Below are 22,031 nucleotides of genomic sequence, written 5' to 3'. Positions count from 1 at the left end.
ATACTTTGTCTGTTTTTCATTCTTATCTCTTTTTCTTTTAATAGAAGGCCTTCCTAGCATCCTATGTTCTTTTGGGGGAAATAGCTTATCATATTGAGTTTTAACCAATAAATTGCTTCCATTTAAGGGAACAACGGAAGTGCTATAAGTCAACTGATATTTTTCCTTCTTGAACCAATCACTTTACATAGTCAAGGAGATTTTGGTGGGTATGATTTATAGTCGCGCATGCATGTACACATGGAAGCCCAGACAATACCCATAGCCTACATGTGCATGCCCAACCTTCCAAGTCTACCATATATCCTTCATAACAATTTCTAACCTGCAATAGAGGCCCACTTGGGATAACAATCCAATTCCTAGCAAATATGTAAAGTTAGTATACTATTTTTAAAATTTAGTGTAGAACAATCGAATTTGAAAAACAATCTATACCTCATCTTTTTGTGCCATTTTCTCATCTTTTTAATTATGTTTGGGGCAACAATAGTTTTCCATGAATTTATGTTCCTTATCATTGCATCAAACCTCTCTATCATATGATGTATAATCTCTTCTAACATAGTTATCAAAGGTTTCACCTAGCACCAATGATCGCAGAGTTAAAAGACTAAAATATTCCATTTTCTACAGTCTCACATGTCCTATCTGTTTCAAAATAGGCCCTACACAGTTTTAGGATTTCTTTTCATGAGATCGTCATATGTATCATTGTTCAACTCTTTCATCTTTTCCATATTGTTTTTGAACTCTTGATCTGTTGCGGACTTTGCAAATTTCCAAAATAAGGTTTTATAAATCTCTCCACTGAAACGCTTGTAAAAACTGGCAAAAATATGACGGGCACATTGTCGGTGCTCAGCATCTGGAATCACCTCCTTTACAGCTTCAAGAAGACCGTGCATTTAAATAGGGGTTGTTTCACATAAGGGTTGTTTTGTCATTTTAAATATGTCAAACTTTGTTAAAAAAAAGTGTCCAAAAAGGTTAATAGGGGTTTTTTTCACATAAGGGCAGTTTCGTCATTTTAAATATGTCAAGATTTGTTAAAAAAATGTCCAAAAATGTCAACATGGGCTGTTTTGACATTAGGGTTGTTTTTTCATTTCAAATATATCAAAGTTCGTTAAAAAGGTGTAAAAAAATGTCAATAGGGGCTGTTTTCATATAAGAGTTGTTTTGTCATTTTAAATATGACAAATTTTGTTAAAAAAGTGTCCAAAAATGTCAACAGGAGCTGTTTTGATATTAGGGCTGTTTTGTCATTTCAAATATATCAATGTTTGTTAAAAAGGTGTCAAAAAATGTTAATAGGGGCTGTTTTCACATAAGGGTTGTTTTGTCATTTTAAATATGTCAAAAATTTGTTAAAAAAGTGTCCAAAACTGTCAATAGGGGTTGTTTTGACATTAGGGTTGTTTTGTCATTTCAAATATGTCAGAGTTTGTTAAAAATGTGTCAAAAATGTCAATAGGGGCTGTTTTCACATAAGGTTGTCCTGTCATGTTAAATATGTCAAATTTTGTTAAAAAGCATCCAAAAATGTCCATAGGGGTTGTTTTGACATAAGGTTGTTAATATATATCCATATTGGTCAAAATAAGCATTACTAGGTAGAAAATTACCTTATTTTGATGTGATATTAAAGTAAGCTCATTTCCTTGAACTGTTTCAATATCTGATTGTAGTAATTCAATGAACCACTTCCATTTATCTTTATTTTCTACGTTCACAAACGCCCATGTAATGGGGTAAATTTGATTGTTTCCATCTCGACCAATAGTAGCTAGCAACTCTCCTTTAATTTTCCCTTTCAAGAAACATCCGTCTAAATCAATCACCTTACGACATCCTTTCAACCATCCTTCTTTTAAATCCTTCAAACAAATCTAGATTCTTTTGAAAAATTTTGCATCCGGATTGACATCGACTCCAATTTCAACATAGCTTCCTGGGTTTGATCTCCAAACTTCATTACCGTAATCCCATATTCTAGCATAATGATAAGTTAACTTGCCATCAATTAGTGTAAATGCTAACGTCCTTGCCCTTTCACACTGACCTTTCCTAAGCTTTAAAGAATATCTCTATAAAAATCAACTTTCATTTCTTTGACTTTCGTTTTGGTATTGCGAATGCGGTCACCAAGATAACGGTTCACAATTCAACTTGGAGTTATCAATTACCCGAGGTTGTATTTACATGCACAAACATGTTTCTTTTCCAAAGATCTCACTTGCCAAGTTAGTTCGTTTCCCATCCAAGACGCCCAACATCTAAATGGACACTTATTATCATCGGTTTTTTTGCCACAACGTACTAATATCTTAGAACGATCACACTTGGCGAACCTCAACTGGTATCCATTAGCCACCGCATAATTTTTTAGACAAAGCTTGAACTGTTCCGGGCTTTCATATTTTTCCCCCAAGTGTGGTTTCATCATATTCCAAGGGATCCTAGGGTTGTGTACAAGAAATTGGTCTTCAATTTGTTGATCTTTATGCTCTCCTTCATCATATTCTTCATATCAATGGGTCATTTCAGCATCATCAAATGATATTTCAGGCAATTCCACTTCACCCTGTACCAAGTCATTCAAAAAAGGATCCGATATTGTTTTGTCCATTGAAAAAGGAACATATTCTTCTTCATCAGACTCATCAACTGTTCCATTCACACCCTCTGTATGAACTTCACATAATACATTTGAACTTGAAGTCAGAGTTTTTAGTTAAAGCTTCCTTGAAGAATCAATGGAAACAACAAAATAAGTAGGGGTAAAAGACGGGTTGATGTTCAGATTAAGCATAATAGAAAAGATCGATTACCTATTTTTCGTGTGATTAAGCAACAAGTTTCCCGCCACTTCCAAGAAGCTTTCCCTCCTGTATGTAGCTTTGCCTTTCATTTTTTTTACAGAATGACCGCTATCAGGTTAAAAGAGAACGAATGTAGTCCACGTAGATTAATAAGAACAGGTAACCTAGGGTTACCAGATAAATGAGATAGGTTACAGGGTTTCTGAAATTATAATGGTTAAATTGTACTAATTGATAATATATGGGTTTTTTTAAGCGCTGGATTATAATACATAGGGTTTTTGTGTGGTTTTCTTAATTCTTTGTGTTTCGTTGCTATTAGCGACAACTTTTCCGTCGGTAAAGTTCGGTCGCTAGTACCTTGTTTTCTAGTAGTGGGATGTGCCAAATATAAATAAGCATTCCAAAAGGAGAGACAAAATGAGAAAAAATTTATTGATTTCAGAGAAAAGAAAGATTACAAAAACGAAATGAAATTTGACTTGTCTTTAATCATATGATTATTGACACACACACACAACTTCAATATTCAATATTGAAGGTCGAACAATGACGTCCAACTGTTATTGAAAAAAATACAAACAAAAGTGCATAACTTTTTTATTGAAATTCTCCACCATGAGAAAATGTTATTCAAGGATACCGGGCAAGGATTGGGACACATATATTTGCCAACAGATCCGATTTCGTAGTATACTCCTTAACCTCAGCAAGCTTCATTCCATGAAGAATTTGGCGGCGTACATCCTCTATCGCGTTTTCCATTTTTTCAATGTCTTCGCTTCTGATTTTGCTTCTTATGCTTTTGATTTTGTTCTTCAATTTGTAAATGTAATCCTCCAAATCGCTACGTGCAGAATTCTTTTCCGTGAACTCCTCGTCCACTATTTTGTACCTTTGTGCATCTTGCACCATTTTTTTGATGTCTGCCTTTGAAAGCCTCTGCTTGTCATGGTCGATTCTTACCTTCTTTGTAAGCCCAGTGGTTACTTCCTCCCCGGAGCAGTTTAAAATACCATCATCATCGATATCAAATACCACTTTTACCTGTGATGTACCCTTCGGAGCAACAGGAACTGCAACTGTGAATTCTCCTAACCAGTTATTGTCTATAGCCCTAGTTCTCTGCCCTTGATAGACATTGAAAAGTATAGCACTTTGGTTATCCTCAGTTGTAGTGTAATTCGCTTGCCTTGTCAATGGTTTTTTCGCATTTTTTTTTACTATAACAGATAAAGAGGTGTCATAAAGAGCTACACCAAGTGACAATGGGACAATATCATTCAACTCGAAGTTGCTAACTTGTGGACTACTTTCTCCACTTAACTTAGCAGCAAGAACTGTTGCACCATATGCAACAGCCTCATCTGGGTTGATCTTCTTTGAAAGCTCTTTCCCATCAAAAAAGTCTTTCAACAATTGTTGGACCTTAGGTATCCTAGTTGACCCACCAACAAGAACTACCTCATCTATATCTGTCTTATTAAAACCTGGATCACATAAACAACTATCCACCATCTGTACGCAATTAGTAAAGAAATATTTATTCAGATATTCAAATTTAGCACGAGTAATTCTCATAGAAAAGTCGACACCCTGATGCAAAGCATCAATTTCAATCGTAGTTTCAGTCGTTCAAGAGAGGGTTCGTTTTGCTTTTTCACAAGCCACCTTCAACCGACTCAGTGCTTTCACATTCCCACTCATATATGTGCTGTGTTTTTCATTGAATTGCTTCACAAAATGTTCCACCATAACGTTGTCAAAGTCCTGACCACCTAAGTTAGTGTCACCAGCAACAGCATTAACTCGAAACGTACCATTTACATCAATGGTGACAATAGATACATCGAAAGTACCACCCCCCAAGTCAAAGATGAGCACATTGGTTCCACGAGTTATATTTGTACTCATGTCAAACCCATAAGCGATTGCAGCTGAGGTAGGTTCATTGATTATTTGTAGAACATTAAGTCCAGCAACATATCCTGCATCCTTTGTGGCTTGACGTTGTGAATCATCAAAATAAGCTGGCACAGTTGTAACAACGCAATTTTTCAAACAAATTTTTCATATAAAATAAAGTGATTTTATTCAACTAAATATAATTATTCCAAGTTTCAAATCAAAATACAATCATAAAACCCCCAAGATCTCAAAATAACAACAGTGTGTATGCATCACGCCGGCGCCTTCCCACGGTCCTCGCTAGTACCTGAAACATATACATAACAACTTGTAAGCATAAATGCTTAGTGAGTTCCCCAGTATACTACTTACACATATACGCCTTTCCAGGCCCTGACCTTCCGGTCTACAACACAACGCCTTCCGGCCCGTAACATAATCGCCTTCCGGCCCATAAACATACACAGCACATAATACATTTATCCTAACACATATAGCAAATATATCATATATCATACCTGACCTTTCTGTCACATAACATATTGCCTTCCGGCCTATATAAACATACATAGCACGCATATCAATTACCTTTCCATTTATAGCACGTATAACACATATCATATCCGACCTTCCGGTCACACAGTCAAACCCTTCCGGGTACAGTATAGTGAGACGACTCACCTCGCGGGTAATGAAAGCTAGCGACTCCTGAAATCACTCGCACTCGATCCGCCGAGCTGCAGACTCCCTATAATATCATATACCCCTTATTAATACTTTTATCTTTCAAGACAACTAACCCTAAGAAATTACATGTAGGTCAACTCTGGTCAACGGTCAACTTGACCGGACTCGGCGAGTGCTATGGCGACTCGGCGAGTCTAGACGTCCTCACCAATTCCCTGATGTTCCCTTTCTACTCGTCGAGTATCTCCCTTGGCTCGACGAGATCCTCGTGGAAGAATCGCAGGGCCACCCCGACTCCACTCGCCGAGTCTGAAGAACAGCTCGACGAGTCCCAGTTATTCTTCAAGCTACTCGCCGAGTCTGTTCATTGGACTCGGCGAGTCCATGCCATGCAGTCGATCAAACTGCTTCCTGAGATCGGTATTGTCCCGACCATTCATAGGTATGGTCCTCCTAATCTGGTACAACACGTAAGGCCTTCATTTAGGTGCTCATGCTACACCCCAAGGCCTATAATCTACATTTTGACCTAAGGCATAAGGATTCCACTCCAAAGCCTCCATTGATTTCCGAAATATACAAGCATGGGACATTCTGGACCTCTAAAGGTCCTAATACAAGGCTATAATCGTTTGGAGAACAATGGTAGCAATCAATCTAGTCATAAAAGGGTTCCATAAACCCTAAATCCATGCACACATCAACATAACAGAATATAATCCGAAATGTTACCTGAATAATGCACTCTCTGTGTCCCCAATCCTCAAAACGTGATCCCCTTGCTGTTCCTTTAGCCAAACCCTTCTCCTCCTTGCACAACAACTTCTTCAAGATCACCAATGGCCTTCAATCTTGCTCTAGATGCACACAACCGACTAGGGTTCTTCTCAGTCGACTAAAGACGGACAATGACGGCCTATAAGTGCATTATATACGTTCCAAAACCAAACGGCTAGGGTTTCCGCTGAACAGCGCAGACTCGCCGAGTCCATATCTGGACTCGTCGAGTCCAGTCGCGAACCCGCGACCAAGTCTGTGGTACTACTCGGCGAGTCTGGCTCCAACTCGCCGAGTCCCTTCCTAAAACACCCCAAAAACAATATTATAACAATACCTGAAATTCCGGGCTGTTACAACTCTCCCCCACTAGGACTAGACTTCGCCCTCGAAGTCTCACTCTGCAAATAACTCCGGATGTTGCTCCCGCATCTCACGCTCCGGCTCCCAAGTCATCTCCGATCCTTTCCGGTGTTGCCACTGAACCAACACCAGAGGTACCTCCTTGTTTCTCAGAACCTTGATCTTCCGATCCCTGATAGCTACTGGTCTTTCGGCGTAATTCAGGCTCGCATCCACCTGAATATCCTCTAATGGAACCACTGCCGATTCATCGGCTATACACTTCCTCAACTGCGATACGTGAAAGGTATTGTGGATCTGTCCCAACTCTGCTGGCAACTCCAACCGATAAGCTACCCGGCCTACCCTTGCAATCACACGAAATGGACCTATAAACCAGGGCCCCAACTTGCCCCTCTTCCTGAACCGGATCACTCCTTTCCAAGGAGAAACCTTCAGGAGAACGAAGTCGCCAACCTGAAATTCAAGCTCGGACCGGCGTCTGTCCGCATAACTCTTCTGTCGGCTCTGGGCGGTCAATAACCTCTGTCTAACCTGCTGAATCTGCTCTATCGTCTGAAGTACGATCTCTGTACTGCCCATCACTCTCTGTCCCACCTCTCCCCAGCAAATGGGGGTCCGACACCTCCTACCATACAACAACTCAAAAGGTGGCATACCAATGCTCGAATGATGGCTGTTGTTGTAGGAAAACTCTGCCAAGGGTAAATGTGCATCCCACTACCCCCGAAGTCTAACACACACGCTCGAAGCATGTCCTTCAATGTCTGAATCGTCCGCTCGCTCTGACCGTCTGTCTGGGGATGGTATGCGGTACTAAAATGCAGTTTAGTACCCAGCTCCTCATGGAATTTCTTCCAGAACCTGGAAGTGAAGCGTACATCACGGTCCGAAACAATCAAGATCGGCACTCCATGCCGAGATACCACCTCTCTCACATATAACTCCGCCAACTTCTCTGCTGATGAACTCTCGCTGATGGCAAGGAAGTGTGCACTCTTCGTCAATCTATCCACAATCACCCAAATTGTATCGACTCCTCTGGCAGTTTTCGGCAATTTAGTGATGAAGTCCATGGTAATTTGTTCCCACTTCCACTCAGGAATCTCTAAAGGCTGCAACTTGCCATGCGGTCTCTGGTGCTCGGCCTTAACTCTACGGCAGGTCAAACACCTCTCAACGAACCAGGCGACGTCTCTCTTCATACAGGGCCACCAGTATTCCTTCCTCAAGTCCAAATACATCTTCGTAGCACCGGGATGGATCGAGAATTTCGATCTGTGAGCCTCCTCCATCAAAGTAGCACGCGTACCGCCCACGAACGGTACCCAAATCCGACCCTGAAACGTCAAAAGTCCTCGTCCATCCTTAACGAACTCTGAAATTAACCCAACGACCCGCTCTTTCTTCTACATCTCGGATCTCACAGCCTCGGCCTGTGCCCCACGAATAGCATCCAATACCGGAGTCATCACCGTCAGTCTCAGACATACATCTCGCAATGGAGTGCTCTCCGCCCTGCGGCTCAATGCATCGGCTACCACATTAGCCTTGCCCGGGTGGTATAGGATTTCACAGTCATAATCCTTGACCACATCCAACCATCTCCTCTGACGCATATTTAGGTTGGGTTGATCCATCAAATACTTCAAACTCTTATGGTCCGTATATATCGTACATCAAACCCCATACAGGTAGTGACGCCAAATCTTGAGAGAGAACACTACTGCCCCAACTCTAAGTCATGCGTAGGATATCTCGCCTCGTGAGGCTTTAGCTGCCTCGATGCATAAGCTATCACATGGCCTCTCTGCATCAACACTGCACCCAGTCCCGAAATCGATGCGTCGCAATATACGACAAAAGCTTCCATCCCTTCCGGGAGAGCTAATACCGGGGCTTCGCACAATCTCTGGCGAAGTGTCTCGAAGGAAATCTGTTGCTCGGATCCCCATGAGAATGCAACACCCTTCCGGGTCAATCTGGTGAGCGGTATTGCGATCTTGGAGAAGTCCCTAATAAACCTCCGATAGTACCCCGCCAACCCAAGGAAACTCCTGATCTCGGAAGGTGACTTCGGTACCTCCCAACTCATCATTGCCTCAACCTTGGCCGGATCGACCAATATCCCTGCCTGATTAACAACATGTCCAAGAAATTGGACCTCCCGCAACCAGAAGTCACATTTGGAGAATTTTGCATATAGCTTCTCCGACCTCAGTACCTCAAGGACCTCCCTCAAATGTCCCTCATGCTGCTCTCTAGATCGCAAATACACTAGAATGTCGTCGATGAATACAATCACAGACCGATCCAGCATCGGCCTGCATACCCTGTTCATGAGGTCCATGAACACTGCCGGGGCATTGGTGAGCCCGAAAGGCATCACTACGAACTCGTAATGCCCATATCGCGTCCTAAATGCTGTCTTCTGGACATCCTCATCCCGCACTCTTACCTGATGGTACCCTGATCTCAGATCGATCTTGGAAAACCAAGATGCCCCTTGCAACTGATCGAATAAATCATCGATCCTTGGTAACGGATAACGGTTCTTGACCGTCACTTTGTTCAGATCCCGGTAATCAATGCACATCCGGTGTGAACCATCCTTCTTCTTGACGAACAGAATCGGTGCTCCCCACGGCGAGCTGCTCGGCCGAATAAATGCCTTCCCCAGCAACTCCTAGAGTTGCGAGGACAACTCTTGCATTTCTGGAGGTGCGAGACGATAAGGCACCTTCGCAATAGGCGCAGCCCCCGGAATCAGATCGATACCAAACTCTACTTGCCTCGCAGGAGGTACTCCCGGCAGTTCCTCGGGAAAAACATCTGGAAACTCACGCACCACTGGGACCTCCTCCACTGACCTCGGTCTCTCGGAAGCCTCCCGCGTATCCATCACATACGCCACAAAACCCTTACATCCCTGCTGGAAACATTGCCTCGCCCTAGCGGCCGAACAAAAAGCTGATCCCAAACGGGTACCCTCATCGTACACCGTAAGAACTCCCCCACTAGGGTCTCGTATAGTCACTAGTTGGCGCTCGCAGTCGATGACAGCGCTGAATCGGCTCAACCAGTCCATGCCCACGATGACACAGACATCACCCATCGCAATAGGAATTAGGTCAATCGGAAACTCAACCCCGAAAATCTCTAGTACGCATCCCCGAAGAACCTCCGTGGCACAAACCACCCTCTCGGCCGCTATAGAAACGCTCAGAGGCCGACTTAATGGCTCACGACTAATGCTGATATGCTGACTAAAAGCTAAAGATACAAAGGACCTACTCGCACCCGAATCAAATAACACTAGAGCAGGCATAGAGTTCACAAGAAAAGTACCTACACATATATTAACATAAGCATAACATTTCGACTTTAAATAAATACGTGAATTACAGCATACCTGCCACAACATCGGGCGCAGCGCGGACCTCCGCCGCAGTCAGCTGAAAGGCTCTCCCGCGAGCCCTCGGGGCCTCAACCTTCGCCGGTTGAGTCTCAGTGGTCCTGGTAGTATGTGTAGATCCCTGACGAAGCTGAGGGCACTCAGCCTTCCGATGGCCTGTCTGGTTGCAATGAAAACAAACCATATACCCCTTAGGACAATCCTTGGCAATGTGTCCTTCCTTGCCACACTTGTAGCAACCACCAGCTCGGCACGCCCCCTCATGACCCTTGCCGCACTTTCCGCAAGTGCGGCCCTTCGAACCTCCCGTCCTCAAATCAGCGGACTTGGTCCGCTTGGCTGTCGGCTGAGACTGAGCCGGCCGCCGGTCCACCTGTCGAGACTCGGCCTCCTCCCTGGCCTGGGTCTCCAACTCGATCTCGCGCTTCCTGGCATTCGCCTGAAGCTCAGTGAAAGTACGATAGGTGGAGTTTGACACAAACTCCCGGATATCCTTCCTCAAAACGCCTAAGTACCGGCTCATCCGTGACTGCTCTGTAGACACCAGCTCGGGGCAGAACATCGCCCTCTCGTGAAACTTTCGTGTGACCACCGCAACGGAATCAGTACCCTGCTTAAGGGTCAAGAACTCCTGAATCAATCGTTCCCTCTCCATTGGGGGAACGTACTCGTCCCTGAACATGTCAGTAAACCTCTCCCATGTCACCGCTGTAATCTCCGCCAAAGTGAAGTTCGCCGTCACGAACTTCCACCAATCCTTCGCTCCCAGACGGAGCTGGTTCAAAGCGAACCGTACCCTCAGGTGCTTCGGGCATGAGCAAGTGTAGAAGCACCCTTCAATGTCGGCGATCCACCTCATCGCAGCAATCGGATCCTGCATCCCAACGAATTCAGGGGGTTTCGTGTTGCTGAATTCCCAGAATAGCAACGAATCGCCCCCCTGCGGCCTGGCAGCGGCCACGGCTGCGGTAGCGGCAGCGGCTGCAGCCTCAGTCAGTGCGGCGTACCGCTCTTCGAACGTCTCCATCAGAGTGGTCTTAATAGACCCAAACATCTCCGGGATCTCAGCCTGGATCGCTGCAGCTACCTCCTCCTGAATCATCTGACGAATATCCTCGTCGCTCACACTGCTCGAACTCGCCCTGTGGCGTGTGGTAACCATGATGTCTCTGAAATACAACATAAAATTATCAGAGACTCAATTAAGTACAATTGTACTCGATAACGCAACCCTACTCAGTCTCCGATATCCAGGGATTCTTACTTGGGTCTTCCACTGACCCGGTGTCTTCGGTAGTACGGGCCCAATACTACCGACCACACCGTATCAGCATTCGTCCCAAATCTTCCTCCCCAAACCCCGAATAATGAGTACTCTACTTTTGATATGCACTATCTACCTGCACGCTATCAGATATCTCATATAGGCAAACTCCCTAGACTAAGGCATCACAAATCAGGCCACTCTAGTCCTATCATGAATACCTAGTCTTCTAGCATGCATAACAATTCATAATTCATTGCATAACATAACATTGTAAGGTATTCTGGGGATCTTTACCGTTCGGGCGCTGGCTGATCGTACACACTGCTTCTTTCTTGTTTACCACTTTACCATTTATAAAAGTTTATGCCTTTATTATTATTTTTTTTAAAAGATTTTCCTCAAATCCTCGGTTTGAGTTCAGTTACACCCGAAGGTACACCCGAATCCCTCAAACCAAGGCTCTGATACCAATTGTAACAACGCAATTTTTCAAACAAATTTTTCATATAAAATAAAGTGATTTAATTCAACTAAATATAATTATTCCAAGTTTCAAATCAAAATAAAATCATAAAACCCCCAAGATCTCAAAATAACAACAGTGTGTACGCATCACGCCGGCGCCTTCCCACGGTCCTCGCTAGTACCTAAAACATATACATAACAACTTGTAAGCATAAATGCTTAGTGAGTTCCCCAGTATACTACTTACACATATACGCCTTTCCAGGCCCTGACCTTCCGGTCTACAACACAACGCCTTCCGGCCTGTAACATAATCGCCTTCCGGCCCATAACATATTGCCTTCCGGCCCATAAACATACACAGCACATAATACATTTATCCTAACACATATAGCACATATATCATATATCATACCTGACCTTTCTGTCACATAACATATTGCCTTCCGGCCTATATAAACATACATAGCACGCATATCAATTACCTTTCCATTTATAGCACGTATAACACATATCATATCCGACCTTCCGGTCACACAGTCAAACCCTTCCGGGTACAGTATAGTGAGAAGACTCACCTCGCGGGTAATGAAAGCTAGCGACTCCTGAAATCACTCGCACTCGATCCGCCGAGCTGCAGACTCCCTATAATATCATATACCCCTTATTAATACTTTTATCTTTCAAGACAACTGACCCTAAGAAATTACATGTAGGTCAACTCTGGTCAGCGGTCAACGGTCAACGGTCAACTTGACCGGACTCGGCGAGTGCTATGGCGACTCGGCGAGTCTAGACGTCCTCACCAATTCCCTGATGTTCCCTTTCTACTCGTCGAGTATCTCCCTTGGCTCGATGAGATCCTCGTGGAAGAATCGCGGGGCCACCCCGACTCCACTCGCCGAGTCTGAAGAACAGCTCGACGAGTCCCAGTTATTCTTCAAGCTACTCGCCGAGTCTGTTCATTGGACTCGGCGAGTCCATGCCATGCAGTCGATCAAACTGCTTCCTGAGATCGGTATTGTCCCGACCATTCATAGGTCTGGTCCTCCTAATCTGGTACAACACATAAGGCCTTCATTTAGGTGCTCATGCTACACCCCAAGGCCTATAATCTACATTTTGACCTAAGGCATAAGGATTCCACTCCAAAGCCTCCATTGATTCCCGAAATATACAAGCATGGAACATTCTGGACCTCTAAAGGTCCTAATACAAGGCTATAATCGTTTGGAGAACAATGGTAGCAATCAATCTAGTCATAAAAGGGTTCCATAAACCCTAAATCCATGCACACATCAACATAACAGAATATAATCCGAAATGTTACCTGAATAATGCACTCTCTGTGTCCCCAATCCTCAAAACGTGATCCCCTTGCTGTTCCTTTAGCCAAACCCTTCTCCTCCTTGCACAACAACTTCTTCAAGATCACCAATGGCCTTCAATCTTGCTCTAGATGCACACAACCGACTAGGGTTCTTCTCAGTCGACTAAAGACGGACAATGACGGCCTATAAGTGCATTATATACGTTCCAAAACCAAACGGCTAGGGTTTCCGCTGAACAGCGCAGACTCGCCGAGTCCATATCTGGACTCGTCGAGTCCAGTCGCGAACCCGCGACCAAGTCTGTGGTCCTACTCGGTGAGTCTGGCTCCAACTGTTGGATTAGTGTCTAAGTCCATAACTATTTTGGTATGTACTTGACCCGATGGTGCATGGTCCTTTTGGGTTGCCTTCACCAAAGCAACTTGATTGGAGAAATGAATAAAGAGAGAGAGGATAATATGATTTATTAATATGTTATAAGAATAATATATTAAAGGAGAAATCATATTTGTTTAATTAATATTGGTCAATAATTAATTAAGAATTAGTTTTGTGATCAAATGTAATTAATTAAACTAGAGGGGCTGATTTGTAATTATGTGATAGTTACAAAATAAGGTAAGGATTATCTTATTTATATGGTGGACGAATTTAAGGTTGGAAAGCCTTAGAATTCGAGTATGATAAGGATTCAAGGATTATCTTATTGGTTGCTTAATGGATAATCAACTAGATAAGGATAATGACTGAAACCCTATCTCTACACCTATATAAACACCCCTAGGGTCATGAATTCGTGTATCCCTTCCCAAGAGGTCCTAGATACGAATTCTAACCTCTCACTTCTCTCTTTATACCTTCTCCATTTGCTTATGGTGTTTGTAAGCCATTAGAGGAGTGACACTTGTGACTCTATGCATTCCAAAGTCAATACAAGGAGGAATTGGGATTGTTATTACTACATAACAATCAAGGTATGTTCTTAAACCTAATTACATGTTAATATGATTACTTGCATGCTAGAATTAGGGTTTATAGTCTTGGATTCAAATCATGTACAATAGAGAAACCTAGATCCAAGCATTAGGGTTTGTATGAGCACATAGGATGTCTTATGACCAAAACCCATCAGTGGTATCAGAGCCTTGATTGGTTTCAATTGTATTGATGCTTGACATAACTGAAAAATTCGATTTTTGATGTTTTGGAGGCTGGACTCGCCGAGTCCATGGCTGAACTCGCCGAGTCCATGCAGACTCGACGAGTCAACTCGTCAGATAATGCTTATCTCGGGATTTCTTGCTGTTTTTGCATATGGATAGTTACCTTATCATGTTAGATCAATATAAATCCGATTTTATGATATATATGACTATATTCTTGATCTAAATAAAGATAATTATCAATTAACAAGATAATTGTTTCCTTATAAGATAATTGATTAATTATTTTGAGTAAATTGATAAATTGTTTTTGCAAGAAATCATTAAATAAATCAAATATGGATAATTATGTGATTAAATGTTAATTTAAAATTATTTGTTATTTGATCCTTGTTGTTATGAAAAGTTTCATATTTTCCCCTTTAGGTTTTATAGTTTAAATTTGAATCCAAAAGTTTTGGAGTTTTGAAATTTAAATAGTTAAAACCCTAATGTTTTGAAAAATGTTTCAAAATTTGCCCTCAAGTTTTGGAATTTAAAAGTTGATTAAAAGGTTTAATTAGAAATGTTAAATTCTAAAACTCTAGTAATGTTTTAAAAAGTTCAAATCACACCCTTATGGTTTTATTAATTAATTAAGGAGTATAATTAAAAGAGGTTTAATAAATCCATAAAAAAAAAAAAAAAAAAAAAAAAAAAAAAAAAAAAATTTAGGTTAACCTTTTAATTGAATTAAAAGTGTAATTGTTAAAGTTAACCATATAGTATTTTAAAAGTATAAAGTACACCCTATACTATATATAACATTAAAAGTCTAACATTATATATATATGTATAAGTAAAAGTCAGTCTTACCGTTAGTAGGCCTCATTCACGAAGCTGGTCTATAAGGGGTGTTTAAGGAAATTGCCTATAAAATGGCGATTGAATGGGTATCCACTCTTACCCACCGCACTCTTGACTAGTGGAGTGTCGTTAGCCGAACGGGTAGGATAGGATGAAACCTTCCATTATAAGTATAATAAAATACAAAGTAACTAAATGTTTTTTAAATTCCCAATCTTAGTTACTTAGGCAAAAGTGAATTGATGCAATTCCATGAAATTACACTTTGTGCCCTTGCAAAGACGTTAGTGGAGCGTGTGTGGTTTACCGGCACACTAAATGGTTCTAAGCAAAGGTAGCAAAGGGTGACTCAATGTTTGTCATAGTTCGGTGGAGCGTGTGTGGTTTACCGGCACATCGAATAGGTGATTGTAACATGTGAGGGCACCATGTAGTTTGCATGGTTATTCACACCCGCTTTGTGATCCTCGGCATCCCAGTCACAAACAAGAGGGGCATATCGAGATTTAAACATGCCATTGAAATGTTCAATGAATCTCAAAGGATCTAGGAGTTTTCATAGATTTAAAACTTAAATTTCTTTTTCGTTTTTCATGGTGGAAATTAGTGAATCGTCATTCACTTACCTTCAAATGTTCTGCGATTTGGGTTACGGCATCCCTCTCCCGAGTTGTAGGATATTGTGTTGGGTCCTAGCCTTGGAATTTCATTTGGGTGATTTACCAAGGACTCAATCAATCAACTAACTTGAATTCGTTTTTCTCCCGATGTCAAAGTTCGACAACTATGGTCTTCTCAAATCCCGTGGAACAAGCATTCCACATGAAGATGATATTCCACGATTCGATCGAGGAACAAGAAATCATGCTTCACTTCCTCCTCCTCCTCCAATTATTCTCCCTAACCCACAAGATTGTAAAATTGAAAGGTTCAATATCACTCAAGCCCTTTTGGCAAGTAAACATAAAGAAGGAAAGTCGATGTGTGCACACGTCTTAGGGATGAAGTCACACATTGATAGATTAAGAATGATAGGATTTGTTGTCGGTGAGGAGATGGCTGTTGATTGGGTTCTTCAGTCACTTCCTAACTCATATAGTGAGTTCGTAAGAGAGTACTATATGATGAACCACGACGTGACCCTTATAGATCTCACCTATATGCTTATTGCTGCTGAATCAGCAATGGTTTGGCGCAATAGAAAAGCAAAGTTGATTGGTGAATCTTCCTTCAAGACCTCTATGGATATAGACAATGGCAACGAAAGACATGCAATGATCGAAAAGTTTGATCAGAAGAGAAAGGCGATGTCTGAAGTAGTTCCATGTGTTGTTCCAAAAAGAGTCAATTTGCTTTTATTGCCAAGAGAAGGGGCATTGGAGACGAAGCTGCCCTATTTACCTAAGAGATCTAAGAGATGGGAGAGTCGAAACGTATGGCTCTAATTTAGGTAAAATCCATTGACTAACTCTTTTAAGCTTCATTCTAGGTTCTGAATACATAATGTGATAAGATTACAATTGATGTTTAGAAGGATCAAAGAAAAGAAAAGAAGCTTAAGGGAAGAAGTGAGCAGAATCTAACCATGAAGGAATGGATTTCGATTGCGTTTCTCGAAGATTAGATTCTTGAGCTACTACTTAGAGTTAGAATTAGATTGCTAAGAAAGATGTATTCGCATAAGTTTTTCAATGAGTTGCATTGTGAAGGACAAATTTTTCCGCAATAAAATAAATTTTGATTTTAAATTTTATTTATTTATCCTTACAATGGCGTGTATGAAAAATTGATGTTAAAATTATTAGCAATAATGGATTTGTTTCTTATTGTGTTATGGAAAGTAAAGAATTTACCAAATAGGGAGAGTTTCTCATCGCCCAAGTTTCAATTGGACAGAAACTTGGAATCATGCAACTTGGTTGCATGATGAATGAGAAATTTCATATTTGATAATTAGACTAATTCGTTGACAAAGTGTCAAGTGAAGGACTAGGAGATCGAGTACACAAAGTTGTGTGTTGATCAAGTTAACCATAAGAGTAACAAAGATATTCGGTTTAGTAAATATGATTATACTTACAAGATTAAGTGTAATTTTGAATTGATTAAAGGGTTTAGATCAATAGCAAAACAAATAAGAAAAATCAAATAGGCAGAAAGATAAGAGTTTCTCCATTCTAAGAAGAAGGGAGAGTGGCTTTTATGCTTTATGATAGGTCTTAATGATTAAGAACCATATCTCAATTGATCCTCTATATGAGTCTTGGTACAATTGTATGTCCAAGAAGAGGAATCAAGGATTGATGAAATGGTCAAATCAAGAAGACAATCATACTTTGTTCCAATAACAAGTCTTAAAGTTAAGATTGTGACAATGAGTAAAAAGTATTAAAGGTTTATAACATTCATCAATTGTGGAAAGTTGTGATGTCTTGAATAAGAAAAAAGACCAACTAGGACCAATTTGTGAAGTGTTTTGATAAAAACTACACTAACTCTTGAATATTTGTTTGTCAAGAAATGTTTATTGACAAAAGAATCTTATATGTCAAGAAGTCAGTGGGAGTCTTAATGGTCTTGAAAAGTTTCAAGAACAAATCAAATAAACCTTATCGATCATCACTAGCACACGAGTTGAGGTTTACAACCTATCGTGAAGACATTATTTTGTTTCTGTGCCAATCCAATCGAGTTAATTATGCATGTGAGTCCTATGAGTTCTCATTTGAATGCGTAAAAGGCAAGGACCTTGATCAATGAAAGGCACATTGATAGGAAAAAGGTAAGATGCTTAACTACTTGGAAGACGTGGTGGGCAGCTGTGCTACCATAAGGCAAGAAATCAAGATTAAGAAAGTTCGATCCATATGAGTTTGAATTTGTCGTAAACTTTGGTTTTAACAAATTCGCATGGATAGGAACACATACACCATTTAAATCTAAGTGTCATAAGATTTCCTCCTTCATGAAAATGATTGTGAGAAAATGCTTTCACTAAGAAAGATTTTAAAAGATAGTGATTGTAAAATTGCATTCTCAAATTCGATCATGGTTACGGCATCCCTTTCCATAATTTGAATTGTGAGGTTTGGCAATTAGTCTTAATTGTTAAGACACACATATGAACTATCTAAGGCAAAAGTGTATAAGTTCAAGAAGCCTTGATAAAAGATTATCAAAGCACTAAGTATTAGAAACATGAACTTAAGAAATTCAATAAGTATTGTTTTTCTGGAAGTTAAGATGTTTATGAATACATGTCGAAGCTAGTGGGAGCATAAGTGTTATGTTTTATAATAATCATCATGATAGTGGGAGCATAAATGTTATGATTGTATGATTATTAAGGCACGTATTGCATAGTTGGCAATATTAATTATAGAAAACAAGAGTCATACTTTGCGAAGTTGTAAGAGTTGAAAGGTTGTTTTGCTATAATTAAGGGAGAGAATATTATGCTTCATTTCAAATCTAAAGGATTAGGTTGCGAAATGTTGATAAATTTAGTCAAAGGTACATAGTGTGTTATTAAAATTTCGATTGTGATTACGGCATTCCTCTTCGCAATTCGAATTTTGAGAACATAGCAAATAAAACATTGTGCATCATGTCCCTTACGCTTCGGGTATAGGATCGATTGCAAATGCTTGACCATTCTAAAATTTTCCAAATGTCTAGTGCATTTAGAGGGAAAAGGGACTAGAATTGGTTTTGACTAAAATAATTAAACAACTATCAAAGGACAATCCAAAGTTCAACGAGGATTGGTCGCTTGTGAGTAGTTGGAAGTATAGTATTGGAAATTATGGAAGTGTTTCCATATTGGATGGACAATATCGACATCATTACGAATAGATAAGATTCTATTAAGAATGAGTTGTCATATGGAAAATATGGAAGTGTGTCCATGTTGGAAAGTAAATATTGAAAATCTATGATTAGAAACTTTTATGCAAAAGGATGTTCAAAGGAATGTACTTTGAGTGAGAGACATCATATCTAAGGAATTGTCTTGTAACAATCTCCGATAGAGGAATTTGTAATATCATTGGCAATAGTCTTTGAGACTTTGGTGCAGTGACATTACAAAAGGATCGTTGCATAAAGTGTTAGAATCTAGTATATTCTATAAGTAACAAGAATTTGATATTCTTACACTTAAGAAAATGGATTTGGAGTTGTAAAATGAGAATGATTGGAAATGTGTTCAATTTGTCTATTTCACAAAAGTAAGAACCATAGGTAAACATTGTGTGCATGCTAGGAGCATGGGACAAGTGTTGGAATTCAAATGCGAAGCTGATTACCCGAAACGACAAATAATGAGTAATCGATATGGTGATAAATAAAACGTGTTTTGTTTATACTCAAAGGTTTGAGGCCATATGGGATTAGTATTATTCTTGTGTTTCACCTTGCATGTTTTGACTTCCAGAATAATTGAGTTTATTAAGAATAATCGAATTATTCAAACGGGCCACAGTCGTTCATATGTTGGAAGTAGGTATGAATGAAGACTATCGTGAATTGGTGTGTGGATTGTCTAAAAGAGTATTAGACATAAGCAAATGTTTGCTGCAACGTTCATGAGTGCTTACGAATATGATTTGAGCATTGGATTAAACCCACGCTCACTTGGATCACTCCATGAATTGTATTACGAGTGATTGGTGAGACGATAACATCTTATATTCTTGAAACCGAGATGTGTGAGTTGTATCTTGCGAATCGGTTGCACATTGATAATATGTAAACGCACCAGTAACTTGGTGTTATAAAACATATTGTTGTGTGTAATTCGGTGAGTGAGTGCAAGCAAGCATTGTATCAAAGTTTATCCGTTCCTTTTATCCAAAGTAGGATAAAAGCGATATCTTTGGGCCCCTCGATGGTTTAGTGATGACATACGTAAATGCTCGGCCGGGATAGGGCTAATTTGATTTGTTCAGTTAGTCTATCGTCATAAATCGGAAATCAAGAAGTAGTACAAAGAGAATGATTAGAAATCATGTCTCAGACGATATCAAGAATGGAGGAATATATGATCCCTTATCTAAGGACACGCATATCTGATATGATCAGAGTTGACAGCGGCTTTGGAAAGCTACGATTGCAGATCAGGATCTGAAGTCATACGCAGAATAGTTGTTAGACTTATCCAAGTGGGAGACTGTTGGATTAGTGTCTAAGTCCATAACTATTTTGGTATGTACTTGACCCGATGGTGCATGGTCCTTTTGGGTTGCCTTCACCAAAGCAACTTGATTGGAGAAATGAATAAAGAGAGAGAGGATAATATGATTTATTAATATGTTATAAGAATAATATATTAAAGGAGAAATCATATTTGTTTAATTAATATTGGTCAATAATTAATTAAGAATTAGTTTTGTGATCAAATGTAATTAATTAAACTAGAGGGGCTGATTTGTAATTATGTGATAGTTACAAAATAAGGTAAGGATTATCTTATTTATATGGTGGACGAATTTAAGGTTGGAAAGCCTTAGAATTCGAGTATGATAAGGATTCAAGGATTATCTTATTGGTTGCTTAATGGATAATCAACTAGATAAGGATAATGACTGAAACCCTATCTCTACACCTATATAAACACCCCTAGGGTCATGAATTCGTGTATCCCTTCCCAAGAGGTCCTAGATACGAATTCTAACCTCTCACTTCTCTCTTTATACCTTCTCCATTTGCTTATGGTGTTTGTAAGCCATTAGAGGAGTGACACTTGTGACTCTATGCATTCCAAAGTCAATACAAGGAGGAATTGGGATTGTTATTACTACGTAACAATCAAGGTATGTTCTTAAACCTAATTACATGTTAATATGATTACTTGCATGCTAGAATTAGGGTTTATAGTCTTGGATTCAAAGCATGTACAATAGAGAAACCTAGATCCAAGCATTAGGGTTTGTATGAGCACATAGGATGTCTTATGACCAAAACCCATCACCAACTCGCCGAGTCCCTTCCAAAAACACCCCAAAAACAATATTATAACAATACCTGAAATTCCGGGCTGTTACAACAGTGATGACTGCATCTATCACTGTATCACCTAGGTATGCTTCTGCAACATCTTTGAGTTTCATAAGAACCATGGATGAAATCTCCTCAGGAAAAAATTCCCTTTTTTCACCATTGTAGTCGACTACAATCTTCGGAATGTCGCTACTCCCTTTGATAATTTCAAAAGGCCATAACTTCATGTCTTCCTGAAGTTTGGCATCATTGAATCTCCTTCCGATCAACCTTTTCGAATCTGAAAATCCACCGTGTATCTTATAATTCTAAAGAAATATATATAATCACTCTTTTAATTAGAAAGGAGTAAAGTTGGGATAAAATACAAACCATAGATTGTGTGGGTAGGGTTTATAGAAAGCTGGTTCTTAGCACCTTCACCAATGAAACGACCTGTATCGCTGAAAGATACACAAGATGGCATTGTCCTATTACCTTGATCATTGGGTATGATTTCCACTTGGCCATTTCCCCAAACACCCACACAAGAATAAGTTGTTCCAAGGTCAATACCAATTGCGGGTGCAATACCATCTCCAGCCATTATGCTTTTAAGTCAAATCTGCATTAATTACAAGATTTATAGTGATTATTATTGGTTTGATGTTTGTACTCATCTAATTTCCAATGTATGTTGAATTTCCGAAAAGTAAACACCTTTCCCCAAGAAAAAGGAAACAAAGATTTTCATCAAATGAATTACCATTTTTGTTGGTTTGTTACAGATTTCATATTCAGTATTTCTATTTCAGTTGTATAAGTTTTATAAAAGCAATCCACTAGTGATACCAATACGCTGTTAATTTTATACAAAACTTAATTGAGTTTCAGAAGTTGAAATTGTCAATCTTTTATTTATTAGTTTTGATCTTTGAATTTGTTTTCCTAATGCAAGAGGCGCCAGAACGATATACTTCTAACGTGGACTAAACATCAAAGCAA

At 40.0% G+C, this 22,031-nt stretch overlaps 1 pseudogene; it reads right to left on the bottom strand.

Moving 5' to 3' along the window:
- Nucleotides 1-3,354: 3,354 nt before the first annotated feature.
- On the bottom strand, nt 3,355-21,633 carry LOC145009151 (heat shock cognate 70 kDa protein 2-like; annotated as a pseudogene).
- Nucleotides 21,634-22,031: the final 398 nt, after the last annotated feature.

The sequence above is a fragment of the Lactuca saligna genome, chromosome 1 (genome assembly GCF_052625555.1).
Source record: "Lactuca saligna cultivar CGN05327 chromosome 1, ASM5262555v1, whole genome shotgun sequence".
Taxonomy (NCBI): domain Eukaryota; kingdom Viridiplantae; phylum Streptophyta; class Magnoliopsida; order Asterales; family Asteraceae; genus Lactuca; species Lactuca saligna.
This window is presented reverse-complemented; position numbering and strand designations above follow the sequence as displayed.